The sequence below is a fragment of the Scyliorhinus canicula genome, chromosome 18 (assembly GCF_902713615.1).
Source record: "Scyliorhinus canicula chromosome 18, sScyCan1.1, whole genome shotgun sequence".
Taxonomy (NCBI): domain Eukaryota; kingdom Metazoa; phylum Chordata; class Chondrichthyes; order Carcharhiniformes; family Scyliorhinidae; genus Scyliorhinus; species Scyliorhinus canicula.
Window position 1 is genome coordinate 40456193 of NC_052163.1, and position 17272 is coordinate 40473464.

General features: G+C 46.6%; 1 protein-coding gene across 1 annotated transcript in view; it reads right to left on the minus strand.

The window, feature by feature from the left end:
* LOC119953758 (protein HEATR9-like) overlaps window positions 1-13944 on the minus strand; it is a 106047-nt gene extending 92103 nt beyond the window's left edge. Inside the window, exon 1 of the mRNA XM_038778346.1 lies at window positions 13926-13944. The gene's annotated coding sequence lies outside the window, so the exon portion shown is untranslated. The remainder of the gene's footprint in view (window positions 1-13925) is intronic.
* Window positions 13945-17272: the final 3328 nt, after the last annotated feature.

Genomic DNA, 17272 nt, shown 5'->3' on the forward strand with positions numbered 1-17272 from the left:
CCAAAACATGTGCCCATGATTCGCTGGCCCCTGCCCACAATTCTCACACTCATCTGCGACCCCCTGAAAGCACCCACTCATTCTCACCCAAGACATATCGAACCTATGCACCACCTTAAACTGTATCAGGCTCATTCTTGCACAAGAGGAGGTCCCATTTACCCTACACAGTGCCTCACTCCATACTCCCCAATTGATCTCCCCTCCAAACTCCCCTTCCCATTTCTTCTTGATCGTCCCCATCCGCTCGACTCCCTGCTCCCCCAGCCACTTGTATATATCCCCAATTTTTCCTCTCCTTACACATCAGGAAGCAGCAGTCGCTCCAGCAGGGTGTATCCCGTCTACCTAGGGAACCACCTCCAGACCTTTCACGCAAAGTCCCTAACCTGCAGATACCTGAACTCACTCCCCCTCGGCAGCTCTACCCTCTCCCTTAGCTCCTCCAGACTGGCGAACCCTTCCTCTAAATACAGATCCTCACCTTGACCTGCCCCACTTTCCTCCACCTCGTGTATGCACTATCCATTCCCTCCCGGCTCAAACCCATAATTCTCGCACAGCGGCATTAGCACCGACATCCCTTCCATCCTAAAATGCCTCCCCAAATGAGGATTCTCCGTTCCTGAGACTAAGTGTTGACGCCGAGATAGGATTCATGGACTGCTACAACAGCAAAACTGGCGCCACACCGGGATCGATTCAACGACTGTTAAGGGGCTAGCACTGGCACCATGTGGAACACAATCAATTCCAATGAGAAACGGTGCAGGATTCGTCAAATTCGCGATAGACACTCAGCCACATATACACACTTCACTCCCCAATAAGAAGGCAGTCAGGATAGCGGCACCCCATTTTACAGACGCAAGCTTGAGACCTTGCCCGGGAAGGAGATTGCCAGCCACTGCCGTTCGCCATGCCTGGGCACAGGTATCAAAGGTTGTCAGCGCCATCAGCAACACCATCCTGACCGGCCAGCAGTGCCTAAAGAAACTGCACCACCTCCTCAGCACGGCCAGGGTAAGTAGGCAGAACTGTGGCCTGGCACCAAGCCCGGTTCCACACACAGGTAACCCCCCCCCATCCGGAGGGCGGCCGAACCCCCACCCTGCACCACATGCCGGCATCCCTAACCGTAACCGGGTGCCTTGGCCACTGAAGCCACCAGCTACCCACCCCGTTGGGCTGCATGCATCAGACTGTCAAATACTACCCCTCACTGTGGCAGAGCATCGTGCCCTGGATGTAATCACCCTGCTCCACCACCACCCCTACTTCCCCCTCCCAAACACATACCCCTCCCCTGGACATGGTTGGCGGGTCCAAGGAACGGGCAGTCGCCGGGGTCAGCATCGGGCGAGGAACCGGCATATGTGTGTCCCCCCCGCACCTCACCCCCAAACCCTCACACCACCCCAACACCCTGCTCCACCACCACCCCTACTTCCCCCTCCCAAACACACACCCCTCCCCGCACATACCAATCCGGCACGTAGTCTAATCATGCACCTCGTCCTATGTCTTGCAGGAGCTGCTGGTGATGGAGCGAGCCCTTCTGGTATCCCCCGCTCCAGACACAGCCAGAACACCGGGTGACGAACAGCGACGAGGACTCCGACACGAACATGAGCCATTAACCCGAGACCAAGGACACCATAGAGCTCGAGTCCGATGATGACACTGATTTCCCTTCACGGCTGTCTCCAACACCCTACACCATCCCAGAGACACTCACCCAGGTTGGGTACTTTAGTGAAGAGGCCCCTGGGACACTATCTGGTGCGCACCACATACATGCTCTGGTACAGCAGGTGGAGGTAGGAACACCCAAAGTCTTCTGGAATGGACAGTCCCATCGATCGGGGGGGATGTTCAACACACCGCCCCAACCAGTCCAAACACCTCCACTGGATACGAGTCAAACGGAAAGGAATTCCTGTGTATTTCTGAAGTCCAGAATATTAAATAAGAGATTAAGTGATTTCTAGGCTCACACCAAATTGTTAAGTTGTTGCTATGGAGATCTTACTTCACTCCGTGCCTGTTGAAGTGCTGCCAATCCTGAGAGTCTCTACCACCAAGTTTCTCTGTAATCTTCTCTGCTGCTAATTACACATTTGCCAGCTTCAGGATTAGTTGCTAGTAGGAACCAGTGTCCATATATGAAAAGTTAATAATATATAGAAGTGTTAGCTCAGAATGTAGCCCTACTGTCGGTTTAGTTAGTAAAGACAGTGCCATACAGACCAGCACAAGTCTGTCACACAGATTAACATGACTGGGATGTAAAGAACAGTGGCTCAGGGGTCCTGCTTTGATAAAGTAAATACTTTGCAGAGTAGCAGAGCCTGGGAAGCTCTGTGACCGAAGGTTGTGATGGTGGCAGAGTTGGCAAAATAGCCTAATTCCAACCTTTGTGGCACTAATCAGGGAGGCTTTCTTTAAAAGCATTGCAGTTTAGAATGAGTGTCAGTATCTGGAATGTTTGCACACATCCCATAGAACAAAGAAGAACAAAGACCCGGCTGGGTCACTGTCTGTGCGGAGTCTGCACATCCTCCCCGTGTGTGCGTGGGTTTCCTCCGGGTGCTCCGGTTTCCTCCCACAGTCCAAAGATGTGCGGGTTAGGTGGATTGGCCATGCTAAATTGCCCGTAGTGTCCTAAAAAAAAAGTAAGGTTAAAGGGGGGGGTTGTTGGGTTACAGGTATGGGGTGGATACGTGGGTTTGAGTAGGGTGATCATTGCTCGGCACAACATCGAGGGCCGAAGGGCCTGTTCTGTGCTGTACTGTTCTATGTTCTATGTTCTAAAGAAAAGGACAGTAGAAGAACAGGCTTGGGCCCTCCAAGAAAAATCTTCTGCCCTTACTCGGTCCATATCCCTCTATTTCCTCCCTATTCATGTATCCATCCAGATGCCTCTTAAATGTTGCTAATGTGCCTGATTCCACCACACCCTCTGGCAGCGTGTTCCAGGCACCCACCACTCTCTGCATCAAAAACTTACTCCGCGCATCTCCCTTAAACTTTCCCCCTCTTACCTTGAGCCTGTGCCCCCCTGTAATTGACACTTCCACCCTTGGAAAAAACCTCTGACTATCCACCCTGTCTATGCCTCTAATAATTTCGTAGATCTCTATCAGGTCTCCCCTCAGCCTCCGTCTTTCCAGTTAAAACAATCCTAGTTTATTTAACCTCTCCTCATAGCCAATACCCTCGGGGCCAGGCAACATCCTGGTGAATCCTCTTTGCACTCTCTCCAAAGCTTCCACGTCCTTCTGATAATGTGGTGACCAGAGCTGCACGCAATACTCCCAATATGGCCTAACCAAGGTTTTATATAGCTGCAACATGATTTCCCAACTCTTGTACTCAATGCCCCAGCAGATGAATGCAAGCATGCCATGCCATATACCTTCTTAATTATCTTGGCTACCTGTGTTGCCACTTTTAGGGAACCGTGGACCTGCACGCCCAGATCCCTCTGTATGTTAATGTTCCTAACGGTTCTGCCATTTGCAGTATAATTCATACCTCGATTTGATCCTCCAAAATGCATCACCTCGCATTTGTCCAGATTAAACTCCATCTGTCATTTCTGTGCCCAAGTCTCCAATCGATCTATATCCTGTTGTATCCTCTGACAATACCCGGCACTATCAGCAACTCCGCCAATCTATGCATCATCCGCAAACTTACTAATCAGACCACCCACATTTTCCTCCCATGAACACCCAAATACAGGAATACCTAGATGAAAAAAAAGGGTACATCTAGTTCAGCGTCTAATACTGCATGTACAATGATAATTGAGGTGGTGACTAATCACAGCAACTGGTCTCCACCAATTAATCGACAACACTGCTGAACTAGAGATGAGGAAAAGCCCAGTAATGCAGAACTTTGGGAAGCATAGGTCCAGAGTCACCTGCTCCTCCCAAGCGCTGCTAAACTCAGTAACATGCTCAGGAAAGGGAAAGCGTCCAATATGAGAGGGAGATGAGATGAGATGAGAAGCAATTCTTCTTTTCTACTCCAAAGGCTAACTAGCCACATTGGGTATTACTCAGTCTTTGAAGCAGACATCCAACTCTCAGGAACCAAACCAAAGTGATTTGCAGCTCCCTTTCCCAGTACTATCTTCAACATGAGAGATTTCCTGGAGATGCTCCCCCTAGCTCCAGCTGGAAGAACCCTGCAGCCTTGCTTTAACTCTTCAAACTGAGCATGAGCACCCATCTGCATTCCACATGGTGAATGTTAAAGTCAGCATTTTCTCTGCTCTCAGTTTGTTGCAGACCCCACAGGACAAAACTGCAACCCCAGTCTCTCTGCGATATGCCTGGATTATAGGGAAATCTGTAACCTGGGCCGGAATTCTCCCCTACACGGCAGGGCGAGAACCACTCCGGCGTCGGGCCTCCCCAAAGGTGCGGAATTCTCCTTACCTTTAGGGGCTAGGCCCGCGCCAAAGTGGTTGGCGCCCCGCCGACCGAGGCGAACGGCCTTTGGCGCCCCGCCAGCCGGCGCGAACGGCTGGCCGATAGGTCTTCGCCGGCCGGCGTGAGTCTGCACATGCGCCGGAGCGTCAGCGGCCGCTGACGTCACCCCCACCCCGGCGCATGCGCGGTGGAGGGGGTCTCTTCTGCCTCCGCCATGGGGGAGGCTGTGGCGGCGGCGGAAAAAAAAGAGTGCCCGGCTGGACTGCGGGGACCACTCTGGCGCCAACCTAGCCCCCTAGGAAGGGGAGAACTTCTCACTTTCAGGGGCCGTTGATGCCGGAGTGGTTGGCGCCGCTTTTCACACCAGCGTGGGGACATAGCCCCATTGTTAGAGAATCCTGCCCATTAGCTTTGTGTCTAAGTTTAAATGCTAATCTTTGATCATAACTGCCCTGTCATCTTAAATTATAGGGGTAGGTTCCAGCTCAACTGTTTACAACTTGTTATTGAAACAACCTTTCTGAGACCAGGAAATGCAAGGTCCTTTGTAGATTTAAGAACAACTGTCATTGTCCTTGTACATCCCTCTCAAAAAGAAAGCAAATCTTATTCTAATCTCTTACAATTAAACCACCCAGGCATACTGTCGGACAAGTCTTCAGCGCTTAATATGACCCCCAATAACCCTAAATGTAAAGATACAGTCCCAAGCTCAACACATTATATAAACCAAGCGATATAGTCCTAAAACATAATAATCTTATAAATCTCACAATTGTAACCCTTGAGCTAGCATGCCCTCGCTTCCCTTTCACATAACCAAAAAATAAACAAAATGAATGGACATATCTCCAAGGTATACACAGCCATGTCAACATCAAAGTAGTATCAAAGCAAAATACTGTAGATACTGGGAACCTGAACTAAAAATAGAAAGTGCTGCAAAATACAGCAGATCTAGCAGTATATGTGGAAAGAGAAATGTTAATGTTAATGAGTTAACGTTTCAAATCCAATATGACACTTCTTTGAACTCAACAAGGTACCTGCGTAAAACATCATCAAACCCTTTGGGCATCACACCTCAGGAAAGTTGTATTGGCCTTAGAAAGGGTGCAATGCAGATTCACCAGAGTGATACTTGGCCTTCCACGGGTTGCATTACTCAGCCTGTATTCCCTTAAATATAAAAGATTAAGGGGGAAGCTAATCAAAGTGTTTAAAACGATATAGGATTGCAATAGGGGTAAGAGAGAGACATTATTTCCTCTGATCAAGGAATCCAGTTAGATTGCGGAGAATTTAGAATCTCTTTCAATGAGGATGATATTCTTCTGTCTGTCTGACTCTCTTGATGTTGTACTCTACATCCAGTGATCTGATTCCCCTTCAAGATATGGAAACGATCGACTTTGACAGAAGCTTTAAGTCAAACATTCTTCCTCCCACTTACTGTGGACCATACGTATCTTCTTCAGGTGAGTTGCTGTTAGCTTCAGGTAGTTATGGATGCAACGAAAGAGAAAATGCTGGAAAATCTCAGCAGGTCCAGCAGCATCTGTAGGGAGAGAAAAGGGCTAACGATTTGAGTCCGATGACTCTTTCAAGGCTAACAGACACAGGAGTGGGAAATATTTATACTGCGGAGTGAGAATGAAAGATGAGTCATAGCCACAGAAACCCAGAAACGTTTATCCAGTTATGGGTAAAACCCTCCTTGGCCTTCAATACAAGTCTCACTTGTTTGCTATCTTTCTTACAAACCAAGGACTTGATTATCAAAATCACCCACTGGAGGACGAGTGCTTTTTTTGCAGAGGATATAGTGAGCCAGCAAAAAGCTCTGTAGAAGTCTTTTTTTTCATTTAAAAAAAAAATTCCAATTAAGGGGCAATTTAGCGTGGCTAATCCACCTACCCGGCACATCTCTTGGCTGTGGGGGTGAGACCCACACAGACACAGGGAGAATGTGCAAACTCCACACGGACAGTGACCGGGGACCGGGATCGAACCCGGGTCCTTGGCCTGTGAGGCAGTAGTGCTAAGCACTGTGCCGCCCCTTTGTCAAAGAGTCATACAGGACTGGAAACATTGACGCTGTTTCTCTCTCCACAGAAGCTGCCAGACGTGCTGAGTTTATCCGGCATTTACTGTTTTCATTTCAACCAAACGTCCATTGACTTTGGGCAGGACTGGCCATGGGTGGGGCCAGAAAATACCAGCCTTAATCTCTGCATCTCAACCCACTGTCATAAAAGTTAAATTTCAACTCCCACTTTAATTCCACATTCCCAGCTCTTGAAGGCTCCATACAATCAATTCTGCGTGTAAGCATTTAACTGGGACCTGGACCTACCACTTTCTGATAGAAAAGGGTGTCATCATTGAGCTATACCTGGCTCAAAGGCTCCATTGGATGCAGTGGGCAAAGAATTCAGATGGAAGACGGTGGACGAAATTCTCCGTTCCAGAGATGAGGTACTCCCACCAGCAGACAATTAGGTCCGTGTCTCGCTGGCGCTGGGAGCCGAGGTGGAATTCACAGACCTTTGCTAAGCACAATAATGCATAATGGCGAAAGCGGCAGTTTCCCAGCCCTTACGGGTCACCATTTTGAATGGGCTCCCCAAACCCAGCATCCAAAGACAAGAGCCCCTCCACCTCATAATGCAAATGTTGACCCCCCCCCCCATTGACAAGTGGAGCACCCCTAACCCCTCAACAAGGAGGGGGATCCTCCTTCCCCCACCACAGGAATGATGGTGGGTAACTAGCCAGTGATGCCCACATCCTGTAAATGAATTCAAACATGAACGTGGATATTATGGAAATTTCTATGTTCTTAGAGATATGCTCCCCAAATGTCTATGCTTCTTGAATAGTTCAGTTGCATGCCATCCTTAAATACATGTTGCAATCAAAACAGGGCATGAAATAGAAACCATAATATTATGGATGTTGGAAATCTAAATCAAACACAGATTTGGTGAAAGCACTCTGAAAATAAGGCAGTATCTGTGCAGGGGGGAAAGTGTGAACGTTCCAGATATGTGCTTTTACACCATTCTGCAAAGAGACTCATTAATCCAGCCATGGATTAATTGAGTGAGAGCGCCAATCATTAGGACAATGAGACACTGCTGTGAGCTATGAACTAGAGGAAGGCCCAGAAGCTAGGAATTATGTGACAAATCATTCATTGTGGCTTCTTCGCCAGTTTAATAGAAGATGTCAACCGATGGCTTCATCTCTAGCTCCATCTCCACCTAATAATAATAATCTTTATTGTCACAAGTAGGCTTACATTAACACTGCAATCAAGTTACTATGAAATGCCCCTAGTCGCCTTCAACCTTCCCAGCATTCCTTAGGGATCTGATGGACCTGTTCCCGAACTGTGCTGGAATCAGATACACATACTGAAACACTCTGAGTTAGCTCACTACAGTTACTCCCCCAGTTATTCTATTGCTTTCCCTTCCACTATAAACACAGCAATATTAACATTGATTTAACATTTAATGATGTTTCCTCTGGTCTGCTGTCTCTGGTAATTACAAAGTATTAATCTAGATTGCAGCCAGTGACATCTGAAACCCTTTAGTTCCCAGTTAGGTTTCCTATTTAAAGCATTGAAAAAAGTACCAGTTCATTCTCAGTGCATGAAATCTGAGAAACACCCACATTGGAAGACAGGCACACTGCCAGGAGTGATTAACAAAGCTGTTATTCTTCGCATTCTGTGAATCACAAACTATTCATTTTCCGTTAGCCAGTGATTCTTTCGCTGATGGTTCAAGGAATGGTAGATTTGTAACTCGGTCTATGAAACCAAGTGAACTTTCCTGTCAGTCAACTTTGTAGCCAATAGTGATTAAATAAACCTTCAACCTATACAGCAGCGAGTGTGAGTTGTCTACCTCTCAACCTACCTGGTAAAGAAATTATCTCATGACACTTTCACCTGGACTGCAAATTATCAGTACTTCAGTGTGAAACATAAAATCCTCACAGTGCAGAAGAAGGCAATTCGGCCCATCGAGTCTGCACCGACTGTCTGAAAGAGCACCCTACCTAGTCCCTCTCACCCACACTTTCCCCCTAACCCCACATCTTTGGACACTAAAGGGCAATTTAGCATGGCCCATCCATCTAACCTGTACATCTTTGGAAACCGGAGCACCTGGAGGAAACCCACACAGGCTTGGGGAGAACGTGTAAACTCCACACAGTCACCCAAGGCCGGAATCGAACCCGAGCCCCTGGTACTGTGAGGCAGCAGTGCTAACCACTGTGCCACCATGCCGCCCATGCTATCTGCATATATATAGTAGTCTCAAAGCTGTTCCTAACTCTCCAGCACCACACTGTCTGATGGGATATTACACCGAGGTCCTGTCTGCCCTCTCGGGAAAACTTAAGAGAACCCATGGTATTTCGGAAGAAGTTCAGAGGAATTCCTCCAGATATCCTGTCCAATATTTATCCCTCAATCAACACCATAAAAGCAGATGATCTGACCATTTCTTTCAATGCTATTCGTGGAATATTGCTGTGCTCAAGTTGGCGCCAATGTTTCCTACATTGCATCAAGTAACGTAGTGTCACAAAAGCGGAACTTGCCAAGAAGATTATGTTTTAAAATGTACCTTAAACCCAAAGTAAAACAGCTTTGAAACATTGGGCAGTGAATTCCTGGTCAATACCTCAGTTTGGAGTAGTACCCACATGGTTTCAGGTTGTCATGGCAATGGAAGTTGAGAAGGGCCAGAAACTCAAATAGAAACTCATAACAGTGTCAAACAGCGGTTTGCAGCAGCTCTCACAGAGGCTCACATAACAGAAGAAAAGACGCTGTTGCAAAGCAGCAGGAGGAAAACTGGAGCTTTCCCAAGAACAATCCTTCCATAATAAATGATTGGGAGCACATTTGGGTTATGTTATTAATGTGAAACTTGTCTTTTTCTTTGGCGTTGTGGAGATTCCTTTCTTTTAAAAACGTTATCAGTGCTGTACGGAGTCTGCACGTTCTCCCCGTCTCTGCGTGGGTTTCCTCCGGGTGCTCTAGTTTCCTCCCAGAGTCCAAAAACATGCAGGTTAGGTGGATTGGCCATGATAAATTGCCCTTGGGTTATTGGGTTACGGGGATAGGGTGGCAGTGAGGGCTTAAGTGAGTCGGTGCAGACTCGATGGCCCGAATGGCCTCCTTCTGCACTGTATGTTCTATGTCCTATGTTCTATGGGGATTGTAACACTGCATTTGAAAATTTGCTATACAGGGTTGTTGATGTTCTAAAGTCATGAAGGTTGCTATAGATGTCCCTCCTTCTAATGTTACTGATTAATCTTGTTCAACATTGTTCACCGATAAAGTTTAAATAAAGTTATCACTCTCCCTTTTCCTGTCTCTGTGTCTCTACTGCTGTGTAAATTGAAAATATACAGACTTGGGGTTGATGCTAGCAATGCTGCTGAAGACCTTGCAGCATGATCTCGACCAATAATTGTTCACAGCAGCTCACCAGTTCGATCAAGTGATCTCCAATTGCTGTGTCTATAGAAAAAAAATGTTATTTGTTAATGGGATGCGAGCATGGCTGGCTAGGTCAGCATTTATTGCCCATTCTTAATTGCCCTTGAGAAGGTGGTGGTGAGCTACTTTTTTTGAACCGCTGCAGTGTTGTAGCCGTAGTGCTGCTAGGGAGGGAGTTCAAGGATTTTGAATCGGTGGCACTGAAGGAATGATAATATATTGCCAAGTCAGGATGTCGTGTGACTTGGAGGGAATGGGAAGCAGGTAGTGTTCCCTTGTTCTTCAACAGTAGAGGGTTTGGTGAAAATGCTTGGCTAGTTGCTGCAGTGCAGCTTGTAAATGGGACTGCTGCCAATGTGCACCAGTGGTGGAACGTATGAATGCTTAAGCAGGCGGATGACCAAGTAGACTGTTTTGCCCTGGATGATGTTGAGCTTCTTGGGAGTTGTGGGAGTTTCGCTCACCTAGGCAATTGCAGACTATTTCATGGACTGGTGGACAGGCTTTTTGGAGTCCAGAAGGTGACTTATTCATTGCAAAATCCCCAGCCTATGACCTGCTCTTGTAACCACAGGAGACTTACTGCAAAGTACCAGAAAAGTGAAAAGTGTTACGAACCGCCAGGTTAGCTTTCAACTGTCCATTTAGTTCCAAGATGAGATTCTGCCTCTCAAGGATAATGAATCAGCATCTCTACCTGGATACAAGGCCCATGTGATGCACATTTCCATGGTGATGGGAAGGGTACAGAAGTAGTCATGGTGATATCAAGTTTCATATATCATGGAATACCATGGACAGATTTGTCTGAAGGGAGAGAGAGAGATTCTGGCTCTCAAGGACAATGAATTAGCATCTCTATCTGGATATAAGGCCCGTGTGAATCTCAGAGAGAGAGACAGCAGAAAGAGACCAAAGATCTCTACAGTTCATGGTACCTGCATGTGGTTGGAAGTTTGTGCATAAATTTAAAAGACTAAATGCATGAGGAATTAAAATGAGGCTGGATGATTTACCTAGCTGTGGTAAATCATGAAAGTCACCATGAAGGAGAATTGTGGGGGTATAAGTTACCAGGCTGAGAAAGGAAAAGAACAGAAGTAAACTATTGGGAGGCAAGAATCATTTTGGATTTAATTTGGCAATCATATTAAAACTTGAAACCTTGACATGCCATTCTTCCAACTATTAATTGGAAGTTCAAATATATATTTTTAGAGGTACTCGGACTCTAAGGGATCGTAACAATGGTTAGGTTCTCTCTGGTGGGCTATGGTCATTGTTTGGCATTTGTGCAGCATCAAATGCCACCATTTATTGTCCAAGTCAAACTCATGTGGGCAGAGACTGCTTCCGTATCTGTGCAGTTTTGATCGGTCCAGAGCACTGTGTAATCATCAACACAAATTCCCACTTATGACCTTATGATGGAAGGAAGGTCAAGGATGAAGCAGCTAAGATAGGTGGGCTTCTGGCTCAACCCTGAGGAACTCCTGCAGTGAAGTCCTGGGGCTGAGATGATTGGTTTTCAATAACAAGAAGCGTCTTCTTTTGTGCCACTTGTGACTCAAATCAGTGGGGAGATTTCCTCGTGTTTCCGACTGAATTAAATTTTGCTTGGGTTCTTTGGTGCCACACTCGCTCAAATGCTGTTGTGATGTCAAGGGCAGTCACTCTCACCTTTCAAGCCTCTTGAACTCAGTTCTTTTGTCATGTTTGGATCAAGGTTGTAATAAGATCAGGAGCTCAGTGGCCCTGATGAAACCCAAACTGAGCATCAGTCAGCAGATTATTGCTGTGTAAGTGCCGCTTGACAGCACTGTCGATGACACCTTCCATCACTTTGCCGGAATGTTGTTAAGGCCTATAAAGTGCCATCGGTCATTTCTTGGTATCACATAGAGTGGTAATGACAAGTTTTAAAAATAGTTTGCCCATACGGGAGGAGTATTTTTAAAAAACATTCTATTAAGGCATTTATAATTTTATAATAATAACAGCAAGCATTACAAATACAAATATAAACATAGTGCAAAGACAGCCTCCCTCCCTCACAATCCCTCCCTTCCCTCCCTCACAAGTCCCACCTCCTCTAAACAATTATCTAAACCTACTCCACCCCCCCCCCCCCCCCCCCCCCCCCCCTCCCTGCACCTCTGCTAACAATTAGTTTTCTCCAAAGAAGTCGACAAACGGCTGCCACTCCGGACGAACGCTAGCATTGGCCCTCTCAGGGCGAACTTGATTTTCTCAAGTCTGAGAAACCAAACCATGTCACTAAGCCAGATCTCTGAATTCGGGGGCTTCGAGTCCTTCCACGGTAACAATATCCGTCTCCGGGCTACCAAGGAAACAAAGGCCAAGACGTCAGTCTCTCTCACCCCTGGACTCCCAGATCGTCCGACACTCCGAAAAGCGTCACCTCTGGACTCAGCACAACCCTTGTTTTTAAGACCGTAGACATGACATCTGTAAAACTCTGCCAAACCAGCAGCAGGACTAGAAGATCCCGTTCGTGGGAACCACCAGAAAATTCCAGCCTTACAAACAAACATAGACACAAACGCATGGTCACGAACAGGCACATGGGCACATTGACACAAACGGGCACATTGTCACAAACAGGCACATGGACGCAAAGAGGCACACGGACGCAAACAGACACATGGACGCAAACAGACACATGGACACAGACAGATACATAGTCACAAACAGGTACATAGTCACAAACAGATACATAGTCACAAACAGGTACATAGTCACAAACAGGCACATGGACGCAAACAGAAACATGGACACAGACAGGTACATAGTCACAAACAGGTACATAGTCACAAACAGGTACATAGTCACAAACAGGTACATAAACAGGCACATGGACTCAAACAGACACATGGACACAAACAGACACATGGACACAAACAGGTACATAGTCACAAACAGGTACATGAACACAAACAGGCATATGGATGCAAAAAAACCATTGACACAAACAGGCGCATGCAACACACATTCACCATGGACACAAACAGGCACATGGACACAAACAAACCATGGACACAGACACATAGAACATAGAACAGGCCCTTCGGTCCTCGATGTTGTGCCGAGCCATGATCACCCTACTCAAACCCACGTATCCACCCTAGACCCGTAACCCAACAACCCCCTTCCCTCCCCCCCTTACTTTTTAGGACACTACGGGCAATTTAGCATGGCCAATCCACCTAACCCGCACATCTTTGGACTGTGGGAGGAAACCGGAGCACCCGGAGGAAACCCACGCACACACGGGGAGGACGTGCAGACTCCGCACAGACAGTGACCCAGCCGGGAATCGAACCTGGGACCCTGGAGCTGTGAAGCATTTATGCTAACCACCATGCTACCGTGCTGCCCCATTGACACAAACAAACCATTGACACAAACAGGTACATGGACACAAACAGGTACATGGACACAAACAGGTATATGGATGCAAAAAAACCCATTGACACAAACAGGCGCATGCGACACACATTCACCACCCACACTAACTGGCACATGGACACAAACTCACCATGGACACAGACACATGAAAACAAACAGGTACATGGACACAAACAGGCACATACAGATGTAAAGAAACACATGAGACACATTCACTCTCGGTGTGATTGAAATGTGACAAGATTAGAACCGCTGTTTGATTTCTCTTCCAACCCCTCACTAGTTCAGCGGCACAGAGGCCAATGGTCAAGTCATACGGAAATGACCCTGACCTCTCACGAAGCCAGGGATTTTTCTTATGACCGAGAACTGCATCGAGCAATTCAACAGGGGCTCAGAGTCGGCAGAAGTTGCTCCTCACCCGATCCCCTGAAAACAAATCGAACAAAAAGTTTCACCTGCCGAGGACTGTGTTTTCCCCCCAATGGCTGGGAACCGGAGTTACAGGAGCTTCCTACCTCCCGCTGCCCGAGCGCTGTCACCAACTCCGCTCCGCACTCAGTTGCTACAATCATAGCGGGGTAACTCCCTCTCCGCATCCCATTGGCCTGCTGGATCACCCCTGTCAATGTCGCACTGCTTTGCCCCTCCTGCTGGTGGCGGCTTGCTCTCCCTCCTTCAATAATTCTCATATAGCATATACCAAAGCCCTGTTTGCCAAAGTGCAAACTGGCTCAGCCAGTTCCATCTCTCATTGCAGCCTTGATCCAGGCATGGGACCGAAGAGAGAAATGGCTGAGAGTGGCAATGGTGAGAGGTCTCAGCACCATGGCAATTGTTACCCACAGGGTGAGACAGAACCACTGAAATCTCTGCCCCATTCTCTGTAAATCTGTAAGCTTTCCAAAGGAACATGGGCCTGTTTCCTAACTCCTGAGTGTGCAGACAATTTGAAAATCAGCACTAATCTTTTGTGGGTTTAAATAAAGAGGATTGTTTATTCACACCCTCACCCTGAAGTCTAATGCTGTGGACTCGCATACAGTCAGTCACACACACACACACACACATTCAAATAAAATACAGTTGCAGAGAATAGTGCACTTTTACAAGTGAGAAACAGAAGGAACAGTTTGTCATTCACATGATTGTGTGCAAAGTTACAACCTCGAGTTCTGAAGCATAGATGGCATTGCCCTTTCTGCTGCTGTGTCTTTCTGTAGACAACACTTAAGTCTCAGGTGGATTAGCCACTACCTTCATTACCGTTTGAAGACGTTCATCCTGAGGTGATTGAGACAATTGTCGCTTTTGTTTCAGAAAGATACATTCAATTCAGGAATGTCTTTTGGATGGTGTCAGAATATGGGTAGTAGACATCTCTTAGTCTGGAATGGTTTTTTTTGTAAATTTAGAGTACCCAATTATTTATTTTTTCCACTTAAGGAGCAATTTAGCATGGTCAATCCACCTAACCTGCACATAAGACCATAAGACCATAAGACATAGGAGCGGAAGTAAGGCCATTCGGCCCATCGAGTCCACTCCACCATTCAATCATGGTTGATTTCAACTCCATTTACCCGCTCTCTCCCCATAGCCCTTAATTCCTCGAGAAATCAAGAATTTATCAATTTCTGTCTTAAAGACACTCAACGTCCCGGCCTCCACCGCCCTCTGTGGCAATGAATTCCACAGACCTACCACTCTCTGGCTGAAGAAATTTCTCCTCATCTCTGTTCTAAAGTGACTCCCTTTTATTCTAAGGCTGTGCCCCCGCGTCCTAGTCTCCCCTGCTAATGGAAACAACTTCCCTACGTCCATCCTATCCAAGCCATTCATTATCTTGTACGTTTCTATTAGATCTCCCCTCAACCTCCTAAACTCCAATGAATATAATCCCACGATCCTCAGACGTTCATCGTATGTTAGGCCTACCATTCCTGGGATCATCCGTGTGAATCTCCGCTGGACCCGCTCCAGTGCCAGTATGTTCTTCCTGAGGTGTGGGGCCCAAAATTGCTCACAGTATATAAATCTTTGGGTTGTGGGGGTGAAACCCACGCAGACACGGGGAGAATGTGCAAACTCCACACAGACAGTGACTCAGGGCCGGGATCAAACCCGGGTCCTCAGTACCGCAGTCCAAGTGCTAACCACTACGCCTTTTGCCGCCCTGTCTAGAATGAGGCACGGTGGCAGTGTTTGAATTCACAGAGCCAGTCAGATGACCTTTGGCACTCATCTGTTGCATTTCATATTGTCCATTTTAAAATGGAAATCAGTTCTAAAAGATTCCAAACTGACTCAAATTCATATTTCCAAAGTAATGAATGCCTTTAACAGAAACAGAAAATGCTGGACAATCTCAGCAGGTCGTACAGCATCTGTGGAGAGAGAAGGAAGCTAACATTCCGAGTTACAAATAAGTATACATCAAAGCTTTGACAAAATCATCCAAACTCAAAAGGTTAGCTGCCTCCTCTCTCCACAGATGCTGTCAGACCTGCTGAGATTGTCCAGTATTTTCTGTTTTCGTTTCAGATTCCAGCATCAGCAGTAATTTGCTTTTATATTACAATGAATGCCTTTATTGGGCATGGCTTGCTTCTGCCACATGCGAAGAACTGGAATCCTGATTACTTCTTTTTAACATGGTTTTTGTGGTAAGGCAAAAGCACTCACCCACTCAGAGAGCCACACATTAATCACACACACTCACTGAGAGAGCCACACATTAATCACACACACTCACTCAGAGAGCTATACATTAATCACACACACTCACTCAGAGAGCCACACATTAATCACACACACTCACTCAGAGAGCCACACATTAATCACACACACTCACTCAGAGAGCCACACATTAATCACACACACTCACTCAGAGAGCCACACATTAATCACACACACTCACTCAGAGAGCCACACATTAATCACACACACTCACTCAGAGAGCCACACATTAATCACACACACTCACCTGTAGAGTGGACTGTGTGCTCTCCATACCACAATGTAGTAAAAGTCATGAGTCAGGTGATCTCCATGATCTACTTTGGAGATCTCTAAACCCTGGCGCCCATAACAATAGATCAGGTCCTCTCGGTGCCTATTGCTGAAATAAACCTCAAAGTGTTGGAGTGCAAATAAGAGTCAGAACATTCCCCTCTCCACTGTAGAGTATGAAAATGAAAATCGCTTATTGTCACGAGTAGGCTTCAATGAAGTTACTGTGAAAAGCCCCTAGTCGCCACATTCCGGCGCCTGTCCGGGGAGGCTGGGACGGGCCTGCTTGCTCTGCTTTAAAAGCCAGCGATTTAGCCCAGTGAGCTAAATCAGCCCCAGTATTATCTCTGCTGTACTTTTAACCTTTTTGAAAAGTAGTTCTCCTGGAGAAAAACTGCTCCATTCCCACGTCACCTGCATCAATAGCCACCCTAGATGGGGCAATTGACGCAGTTCATTTCACATAATGGCCGTTCATTTTTTTAAAAACCGTTTGGCACTCCTACGTACACACAGTTTTCTTGAGCATATCTGTCAGTGGGCAGTTAGGGTGCTGAAGTTTGGAAACAATTTTCGAAAGAACCCACACATTTACAGAAATTACAGTATCTGCCTCGTTATTTTGGGAATGGGGAGGTTTGCCAGGGGACAGACCTTAACCTCATTGCAGTGAAATGTAAGCCTACTTGTGACACTAATAAAGATTATTATTTTTCATATTCCATGGCAAAACTCAACTCAGACCTACTATATCCTCTAAATAGGTTATTTATGCTTTAGCAAATTCATTCTTGGCTATATTTACCAATACGTTAGCTTTCTGTTGGCCCTTCAACACTGCCTCCAGATGGTC